The sequence below is a fragment of the Physeter macrocephalus genome, chromosome 4, assembly GCF_002837175.3.
Source record: "Physeter macrocephalus isolate SW-GA chromosome 4, ASM283717v5, whole genome shotgun sequence".
In the NCBI taxonomy this organism is placed as follows: domain Eukaryota; kingdom Metazoa; phylum Chordata; class Mammalia; order Artiodactyla; family Physeteridae; genus Physeter; species Physeter macrocephalus.
This window is the reverse complement of record NC_041217.1, coordinates 128,703,451-128,714,435: the sequence shown is the minus strand read 5'-3', so window position 1 is coordinate 128,714,435 and position 10,985 is coordinate 128,703,451. Positions and strand designations below refer to the sequence as shown.

General features: G+C 44.0%; 1 protein-coding gene and 1 pseudogene across 14 annotated transcripts in view; both read right to left on the bottom strand.

The window, feature by feature from the left end:
* LOC129392087 (rRNA/tRNA 2'-O-methyltransferase fibrillarin-like protein 1) overlaps nt 1-10,985 on the bottom strand; it is a 76,860-nt gene that overhangs the window by 48,085 nt on the left and 17,790 nt on the right. The gene's annotated exons all lie outside the window — the stretch shown is intronic.
* Nucleotides 323-882, bottom strand: LOC102976094 (eukaryotic translation initiation factor 4E type 2-like; annotated as a pseudogene).

Genomic DNA, 10,985 nt, shown 5'->3' with positions numbered 1-10,985 from the left:
GAAGATCCCACATGCCGCGGAGCGGCTGGGCCCGTGAGCCATGGCCTCTGAGCCTGCGCGTCCGGAGCCTGTGCTCCGCAACGGGAGAGGCCACAAGAGTGAGGGGCCTGCGTACCGCAAAAAAACAAAAAAAAAAACCAAAGTGTGTCTATTACAAAGTCACATTTTCCGTTTTTCTGCTTTATGAAGTCAGCAATGCTGGAGGGTAGGAATGAGTGCAAAAGGGGGAGTGTGAGGCTCATAGATGTCCCTTCAGTGAGCATAAGGAAGGACTGGCTGGACACCTCCCACCCATTTCGGACAAACACACACATGTCCAGATTCAGGCTGTGGTTACTAGGTCACTTCCAGTCTTATTCTATATTGAAATAATGTCTTCCTGAAACCACACAGAGACCACATGTCCACAGATCTCCTCCCCAACCGTGAACTATTCCCCCAGCATGGCCAGGCTGAGATTCTGCCAGCAACAGGATGCCAAACCCTTCCACAGGAAAATAATTCACTTGCCACTATTTTTATTTGCATCATCCCCCACATAGGATTAGTTCCGTCTCTGAAGCATTCCTACTTGGAAGAAGTCACTGTGACCTGTCAGACTGCAGGGAGCTATCATGTTGCTGTCAAACCTCCAGGACAGGAGGTGTCAAAGGTATCAATCTGCTTGATATACTGTTCCAAGTTCTGTGAGCGGGTGGGATGGCCTGGGGTTCTCCTGAAGTACCAGAAAGCGTAGTTGTGCTGCAAGGGATGCTCTCAGATCCAGGACAACAGCCTCCCTCTTGCCGCTGCTCTGACTCTTGTCCCATTCCTATGCTTCCTTCTCACCATCTTTCTATGTGATGTTTTCTTCACTCTGATCATGGTCCCCACTGTCACCATCTTTCAAGGCCTTGGACTTGTTCACTTTCTTGCTGCTGTCGCCACTGCCTCACAGAGTGAGTCTATCACTTTTACATGATGATACTCAGGGCCACTTCATGGGTGTGTGAACTGTGCAGCAGGGCCCTGTGCTCGTTTAATGCTCTGTTGTCATCATCTTGAAACTCTGTTGTTTTTTTTTTATGTTGGGGGTAGGAGTTTATTAATTCATTTATTTATTTTGGCTGTGTTGGGTCTTCGTTTCTGTGCGAGGGCTTTCTCTAGTTGTGGCGAGCGGGGGCCACTCTTCATCGCGGTGCGCGGGCCTCTCACTATCGCGGCCTCTCTTGTTGCGGAGCACAGGCTCCAGACGCACAGGCTCAGTACTTGTGGCTCACGGGCCCAGTTGCTCCGCGGCACGTGGGATCTTCCCGGACCGGGGCATGAACCCGTGTCCCCTGCATTGGCAGGCAGATTCTCAACCACTGCGCCACCAGGGAAGCCCCTTGAAATTCTTAATAATTTTTTGAATGAGGGAACCCACTCTTTCATTTTGTATTGGATCCCACAAATCATGTAACCAGTGCTGAAAATATTTCAAAGAGCTTCATGTCAAACCTCCCCATTCATTTGGCCATTCTTCGTATAGACCCTGATTTAGGGTCTTTAACCAGCCTGGTTGTTCTTCTCGAACTTTTGTTCCCAGAACTCACCACAGACTCTACACATGACCTAGTCAGTGAGGAGTACAGTGATACCTCAAAGACTGCTGTTATAAACAAGATTGTATGTATATCTGTAGTAATAGAAAGCAGTTAGTGTTTACCATGTGACTGGCATTATGTTAAGGACATTACATGTGTTATCTTATGTAATCCTCACATCAACCCTCCTAATTAAGAGACAGATTTGTCCCCAGTTTGCAGATAAGACGACTATGGCTTAGAGAGGTTACATAACTTGCTGAAGACCATACAGTTACAGGTGGCAAAGAACTCAAACCCAGGTCTGACAGACTCTTTTACAGTAGCTGTACTAGCGCTTCTCCCGAGTTATTAGAGACACTCACTACTTAGGTGGCTAGAGGTGGCACACATTGAGCTAGTAACCAGTTCCGATTGTGCTGTCAACTAATTTTGATCTATGGTGATTCAGCTGGGAAGGTCTCTTTGGATGTTAACTGAGCTATTCCCACATGGCCATTTCCTTTTCCAGGTTCATGCCCTCTGTTAGGTTCTTTCCACTAAGATTAGCCTCTGTATTAGTTTCTAACTGCTGCTGTAACAAATTATCATAAACTTAGTGGGCTTAAAACAATATACATGTATTATCCTGTAGTTCTGGAGGTCAGAAGTCGGAAATGGGCCTCACAGGGCTAAGATGAAGGTGTCGGCAGAGATGTGTTTCTTCCGGAGGCTCTAGGGGAGAATCTGTTCCTTGCCTGTCCATCTTCTAGAGGCTGCCTGCGTTCCTTGGCTTGTGGCCATGTCACTCCAGTCTCTGCTTCTGTCATCATGTCCCCTGCTCTGACCATGACCCTTCAGCCTCCCTCTTATAAGAACCCTGTGATTACACTGCGCACTTGGATAATCCACAATAATCTCCCGACGTTCAGGTCAACAGGTTCGTAACCTTAATCCCACCTGCAATTTGTAATTCTCCCTTGCCACGTAACATAACATATTCACAGGTTCAGGGGATGAAGACGTGGACATCTTTGGGCGTCCGTTATCCTGTCCACTGCAGCCTTCCGACACACCACACACACCTAGTTCCTCGTGTGACCTGGATTCCAGCGCCTCCCCCTTCCTATGGATCCTGTGCACCTTCCTATGGATGCATTCTGGTTCTTCTATGTTCAGTCAATAAACATTTATAGAGCACCTATTACGTGCTACGCATTTTGCTAGGGGCAGGAGAGACCAAGAAAAAAAGACATTGTCCCTGCCCAGAAGGTGCTCACGTTTTAGTGAAGCTGACAGAAAAATCATAAAAGACAAGAAAATATGGCAATTACTGGGATAAAAGGGAGCATAGGTGGTGAAGGGGCACTCAGGACTTGGGGTCTAGGGTGGGGAGGGATATGCAAAGATATACCTTACTGCTCCTATTCCTATCAAGATCCACAAAATCAAAACGGTAGGATTCATCATGAAAAATGAAGATCTGTAATCTGGTCTCAGGCATCGCTGAAGTGTCAATGACCAGTGATTCCAGGCAGGGCTGGGCTGTTCAGAAGCCAAGAAGCAAAGGAGCACACAGATCTCCTTCTGTGCTCCTGAAGGCCTTGCTTCAGCCCGGGGTCAGTGGGAGCCAGAAGGAATTACTCATTACCAAGGTGAGGAGGACCCCTGCCACGTGGAATAAGCTATTTACAGTCTTCAAGTGGGATGGGCTCAACCCAGGGGGGGTGATACTCTCATTTCCCCAGGCTCAGCCTGATCTAAGAAATGGCTTATTTTGGAAGTTGAAAAGGGAAAAAAAATTGTTAGATTAAATATACAAAGATGTAGTTTAGTTCCTCTCTGCATCTCAAATGTGGAGTCTGAGGAAGGAGCACGAACTCCTAAGCTTTCAATGATTTATGTTTGTTTTTAGATACTGTATCACAGCCCAGGACCCCGGATGTGCCTGGACTGACCTTTGTTCCTACCTGCTGGCCACTTTGTAACTGTTATCAGAAGAAATCCGGAAGCTATCATGGGAGTCTGTACGTTCCTGCCCACTGACATTTCAGAGGAACCAGCTGGCTTTGTTTCCAGCTCTATACTGAACTCTGCTGTCTCCTTTCAGAAACACAAGCAGACGTGTGTGTGAGTGTGTGTGTCTGTGTATGTGTGTGTTTTCATTTTCCTGTTTAACCTGAATAGCTATGACAAACCAGGGTCACTTATTTTAAAAAAATCTCTGTCTCTCTGTCTGTCTGTCTGTCTCTCTCTCTCTCTCTCTCTCTCTCACACACACACACACACACACACGGAAATTTCCTTCCTAGTGGAACATAACCAAAATGCTACTTAGATGACACTGAATTCATGTTAAATCAGACGACTTTGTGAAATCACTAGTATTTGTAGAGGGCTTTATAGTTGGCCAAAGGTGTTCTTGGCCGTTGAATTCTGCTCCTTATAAATCTTGTGAAACACTGTCTGGTTGGGGGTCCATTAAGCCTTAAGGACCTTTCAAATGCAGAGACCCTTCTGAGCACATTGACTGAATGGGGACTTCTTGTGTTTTACTCTGAATGAAATATATCTGCCCTTCATCTACAAAGGACTAAAGCCAGGGATCAGCTGTACTCTCTGGGGAGTCCCATACCTGATATGTGGCCATCAGCCTCAGACTGAATACCTCCTGCAAAAGGGGCATCACCTCCCAAGGCATCTTTGCTTGGTTCTGACAGATGGCCAGACAGAGACGTTAATAGATTCCCCTAGCACATCGACAAGAGGGCCTCGAGAGGACACCTTCAAGGGGTTTGGTGTGGGCCATTACAAGTTCTCTATATTGGAATCAGCCAACCAACCCATTCAGATCTTTTCTCCTGGATAATATGAATGACAGGGGGTCACACATAAACAATGCACAAGGCCTGCTGTTTATCCCAATACTTGAAGTACTGAGTTACCGCTAAAGAAGACGTTGTCCTGCATCTTTACAATAAGCTTGCATTAGTGAGGGGAATATGGATGCTTCTCCTCCTTGAAACTTTAAAAAGTCAAATATAAAGTTCTAATTATCATGCTCATTCTAAAAGTGAGGACACCAAGTCTCAAAAAGATCAAGCGATCAACAAGGGCTCCCGGCTAGGAAGTAGCACAGCTAGCTTCTGTAACTTCAGCTACAGATTTTAGTTAATTAAAAACACACGCACACACACACACCCATCAAAAATCTAAGTGAGGTACTTCCCTGGTGGCCCAGTGGTTAAGAATCCATCTTCCAATGCAGGGGACACGGGTTTGATCCCTGGTGGGGGAACTAAGATCCCACATGCCGCGGGGCAACTAAGCCCGCACACCACAACTACTGAGCACGCGAGCCACAACTAGAGAGCCCACATACCGCAAATACAGAGACTACAGAGCCCACGCACTCTGGAGCCCGCACGCCACAACGAAAGATCCCGCGTGCTGCAACGGAGACCCAATGCAGCCAAAAATAAAATAAAATAAATAAATATATATATTTTTTAAATCTAAGTGAAAATTTAAAAAAATTAATTAAACCTAAACTTAAAAATGTTTTCATTTAATGTATGGACTTTAGATAATAAACCAAAACAAAAATCTATATCATGACTTAGATGAATCTCCAGGGAATTATGCTGAGTAGAAAAAAGCCATTTCCAAAAGGTTACATACAATATGATTCTAATCACAGAACGTATCTGAAATGACAACATTGTAGAAGGGAGGCTAGATTAGAGATAGGATGGGGTGGGGGTCAACAGGCTTCAACTCTGAGCTTGGTGGTGTGGAGATTGCAGCCTCTGCCCATTGGCCAAGCGCAGAGTGAGCTTTAAGTCAGATGATCTTCCCTGAGCCAATCCACAGAAAAGCCTTGGCTTCCAGGGCAATTTCTCAGTTTACTGTCCACCCTAGAGAAACCAAGTAAAGTTGTAAGTTTTTCAAATGGTTAGCGTGACATTAAGATTAATACACAGGTACTTGCCTGAGGAAAAAGAACATTTATGGCAGCTCAGTGCTGCAGACTCAACTGGACTTCCCAAGTGATGGCAAAGATTGATGACAACCTGTAAACCATCGCACCTGTTCTGTAGAAAGTCAGGGTGACCAGATGGCATGGGATGTGAAGCCTGAAAAAGAGCAGTCCCTGCTTGGTCTAGTGAAGTTCGTTCTGAGCCAGTGACTGTTCTTAGTTAATGGGCCAATGGCCAGGGCAGAGATATACAAGAAGTTTGGGGCACAGTGTGAGAGAGGAGTAAAGGGAGAAGGGGCAAGAGCGCAAGGGCAGGATTCACAGCTTGAATGAACTGTGTCCGGGCTCTGCCCTAGAGACTGTGAGGCTCTGAGCCAGTCTCTGAGTCTCTCGGAGTTTCTGATTCCCTATTTGCAAAACAGGGCAATGAACCCCTGCCTGGCCTCTGTTACCAGGTTGGTGGGAGGAACAAATGGAATACCGTAAGTAAAAAGCATTTTGTGAACACTTACATTCCATGCAAATGCAAAGGTTAGTTGTCAAGATTCTTACTGGTGGTCTCTAGATTTCTGGACCTGTGATTTGGCAAGTAAGTTAACTCAGTCTGAAGGCTGGTGGGTCCATGGCCCTCACGTGAGCATCATTAATGATCAGGTCTTGACAGCAGCCGTTGCACTCACCATGGATTTATGTATGGGGTCCTACAGTTGGAGAAGGAAGCATGATGGGCCACATCTGAGCTGAGCTCTAATAACTTCAGCTGGCTCCTTACTTTGCTTCTAAGGCTGATCCTTGGCTCAAAGATATGCATATAGGAAGCCTTTACCAATGAGTGAACGCTCATCTAATTTCGTGAGGGTTTTCTCTTGTTTCCGCTTAGGTAATTTGGTAAGTCAGTAAGTCTGGGTAATGCTGCACAGGAGAGGGGAGACCGTCACGGTTAGAGACCCTCTGGGAGGGAGGCAGTTAGCGTTGAGTCAAAAATCTTCTCTGAGAAATGGCCCAGGACGGCAGAAAGCATGTAGGCTCTGGGCTCAGGGAGCTATGTGAGTGACACAGCCTTACCCTCTCTGAGCCACGGTTTCCTCCCCTGTCAAATGGTTAATGACAACAGTGCTCTCCTCATAGAATTGTCCTGAGGACTAAATGAGATAAACGGATATGGAACAGCAGGCAGAGAGTAGAAACACAATAACTTGGATACTTTCCTCCTTCAAAGGACATGAAGAAGATATCGTAACTCCTTTAAACTATCTTCCTGTGCATGTTTTTCAGAGAGAATGAAACTTGGAGCCTTGAATTGCTAAGCCTGTCCTCTTTGTAGTAAAACAGATTCCTATCCATGCTCTACTAATTACAAGCTATGTGATCTTAAGCATGTTAGTTAATCTCTCCTAATCTCTGTCTCCTCGAGTGTAACAGAGTTTCATAATACCTATGAATGCGGTTGCTTTGAAAGTTAAATAGGAAGTATATGTAAGGTGGCTAGGACAGTGTCTTACGCACAGTCCAAATACAATAAATAGTTGTTCTTATCATAACTGTCTTGGGTGTGGCAGAAGTGCCCAAAGAAATGGAGGACAGAGTGTCTACAGACATCACCGTTACTTTTCATAATCATCAGTAATCCTTGGTTCCATCTGTGCAATACTTTCTTCCCCCTTGCGTTCGATAATAGTTCACACTCAAGGACTTCGTGGGTGTGAAGGAGTCAACAGGGTGGTGCAGCTGCCAAAACACAATGGATGTCACCCCGACAGCACACCTGGAGCACTGGAGGACAGAAACTGTACGTGAACAAGCTGGAGAGCATGCCAACAGGAGCCAGCAGGATGGGGAAATGGCTGGAAAGATGCCAGGTGGAAGGTCTGAGCGACTGGGACAAGAGCAACCCAAGGAGGAGTACAGAGAGACCAATATCTGAAGGACTGACCGTGAAAGGATGATTTCATTTATTCTGTCATTCCCTGGACAGCAGAACGCAGACCAATGGGGAGAAGTTACCTGAAGATACATTTCAGCTCAATACAAAGAATTTTCTGACAATGCAGACATCCAATAACAATGCTTCCGTACATCAGTGGAAAAGGCTGTCCCATGAAGGAGGACCTGAGTCCACAATCTGGCATCCGGGGGGAGAGGTGGGGAGGCTGGCCTAGACAGCTCTCAGGCCCTTCGCAGCTCTGAAATTCTATCTCATGAGAAGCCCACGACTGCTTCAACAGAAGCTGTCTTGTGTTAGTGGGTCATTCATACAAAGTTTGTCCTCCACTCTGTTATAAAACCTGGGGGCACCACAACAGGATAGAAGAAAAAGATATCTTATTTACCTTAATACTTGCTATCGTTACTACTAAAGATGAGAGGCCCAATATATGTATTTAACAAATACACACTGCTTATCTGCTCTAAGGAGGGTATCTAAAGTGCCAAACCCACCTCTTCTTTTGTGTGTTAAAGTTTTCATTCCAGCAATGTAGCAGAGAAAGGAAGCTATTATCACTAACATTTCAAAAGGAGTAACTGCTTCCAATTTAAGCACATTATTTAATACCACAAACCTCAGTTTGTGATGATAGTGGTATTTACCTATAGTGACGGTTCATTCATTCATTCAACAAATATCTGAGCACCTATTATGTACCAGACCGGGTTCTACTTCCTGGAGACTTCTATCATTGAGCTAAAAAGACACACAGCCCTCATGGAGCTTACATTCTAGTGGGGGAGAGGTAGTCATAAATACAGTTAAGTAAATTGAAGTATGCTAGTGTGAACAGACTATGTAAAAGTGCTGTTAAGAAAATAAAGCAGAAAGACTTCCCTGGCAGTCCAGTGGTTAGGACTCTGTGCTTCCAATGCAGGGTTCGATCTGTGGTCAGGGAATTAAGATCCCGCAAGCAGCGAGGCATAGGGGAAGAAAAAAAAGGTTCTTAAAAACAAAACAAAACATTGTTAATCAACTATACTCCAATATAAAATAAAATTTTTTTAAAAAATAAAAATTTTGTTAAGGTTTAAAAAAAAAAGAAAAGAAAGCAGAAATAGGGATAAGGACGAGGAGGTGGTGTGAAAAGATTAAGTAAGAGAATGCAGGTAAAAATTACTGCATGGACAGGTTGTGCAGAAAGTCTTCAATCAATGCTAGCTAGTATTACCATGGGCACTTCTGAGTTTGCAGGACCTACAATTATATATGCATCATTCCACTCCTGAATTATTCACTAGGTGGTGTGTATTCAAAATCAAAACCAAAAGGAAGCGGGCCCTGATACTGTTTTCAGGTAGAAGGAATCAGTGAAAATGTCATGACTTTGGAGTTCTGGCATTGTCTCACTTGTGCAAGGATGTTGATATGAATCTGCAGGAAATACAGAAATGCAGAAGCTGAGGACTGAACCAAATTACATCAGGTAAGTGACCCAATTTTTCTAAGCCTTAGTTCCCCTGCGCCCCCATTTGACCAGGGCTGTTGGGACACTTAGTATGTAAACACTAAGTAAATACATAAGTACAATATAATACATATGTAAAATACTGGGCACACAGCAGGTACAGTTAGCTTACATTATTATCGTTGTCCAAACAAAGTCATCTGAATTTTCAGGGATTTTCAGCGTGTTCAGAATGCAAAAATAAGGCAGTATTCCTCAGGAGGGAACATTCCACAATCATGTGTTGCTAGGAGTTGGACGAAGGTCACTTGTTATGAGAACAAACCAGGAAAACATGAGGAAGCATTCCGCTGATTAAATGCTCAGTCCAGTGCTCAGCCTTGCTAACTCCTTGGCTGCAGTCTTCAGAATTCCAGAAGATGCAAAGACACAACGATTCACTCAAAACAGTTCTTCGTACAAATCTTAGGATTCAGCCAAAAAGCAGTCCAGCAGGACTTATGAAGTGTGCTTCCCTCTACAGAGCCTGCATGTCAAGGACATCCACAGGCTCCCTTTTATGGAGCCCTATTTTTCCAAAGACCTCTGTAGCATCATCCCTCTACTCTTACCACTCTGACTGAGAGTCTTGGGAAATGAGAAATTTAATTTGTTCTGTGTTGAACTTTTTCTCATGGGGCAACTTTACAAAGAAGGAGCTCTTTCTGCTTTCCCAGAGGGGGAAAGCATCCCCATCAGTCCCACTTCCTCAAGTTCTGAAGTAAATGAAAGCTTTGGAATATTTATTGGCGTTAGTGCCTTTTCCACTAGCCATTCCCAAGACAAGGGCAGCTGTCCCTCACTGGCTCTAGATAACACAGTAACCCCTTCTCTGCTGTTAGGGGGCTTGCATCCAGCAATCTGCCTCTCCCAGGGGTATCTATGACAACCTGGCACTTCAAAAGGACTACGGAGGCCTCAAGGGACAAATGTGTTGGCCTTGCTGGGTCTAAGTCAGTGCTTCTCAAACTATCTGTGGAGAAGAACCGGTTTGTTCTTATTTCTAGTCCATCATGGACTGATATTTTTATAAAATACAATGAAAATGAATTGCTAGAAAAGTGTTTATTAAAGACATAAAATGCAAGCCAATGTTTTTATTACTAGAGTCAGCAGACATAAAATTACTCTGTCAAATTGCTATAAAAACTTTAAATGTTTACTCACAGCTTCTGTATCTGTTCTAGCCACAGCTTATAGCACTAAGTCACTGTTCAGCCATTAACATTTACTTGAAACAAAACACAAAGCCAAACAACCCCCTTTTCCTATGAAATAAGATGATGTATTTAGTGCAGAGGCTGGCACATAGTAATTACTCACTGAATATTAGCTATTACTATTGCTATTCTCTCTGGGCTGGTGAGAAGAAGGGGAAACATTAACCAAGAGACTGAGATGCAGGTCTGAGCTCCTACTCTCTTCCTACCGACCGTGGACAAGTGTCTTCACCATTCTGGGCTTTAGTTTCCAAAATTTGCAATACATAGTGAGATGATCTAGAATCTAACATCTAGATCAATAACTTACGAACTGAACTGAAACCCAAAGTGAAAAAAAAAACACATTTGTGTCCCAGTACACACTCACAAACATACACTCAAGGGGGCAACTGCAAAGTTTCATGAAGTAATAATACCTTACCACATGCTATGCACTCTGATATTATCTTGTTTTATTTTTTTAAGTGCTGGTCAAGACATATTTAATCAATTTCAAACCCACAGTGTGAAAAACGCTGGAGAAAATGAGCTCTTGGGTTCCCACTCTCCATAGTATACTGATGGGGCTAATGACTAGGAAGTAGGTCCCTGTCAGTCATCCACAATTTGGTGTCTAGTAAGGACTGACATTGTTTTGTTTTGTTTTTAATTTTTATTGGAGTATAGTTGACTTACAATGTTGTGTTAGTTTCAGGTGTACAGCAAAGTGAATCAGTTATTCATATACATATATCCACTTTTTTTTTTTAAGGTTCTTTTCCCGTATAGGTCATTACAGAGTATTGAGTAGAGTTCCCTGTGCTAC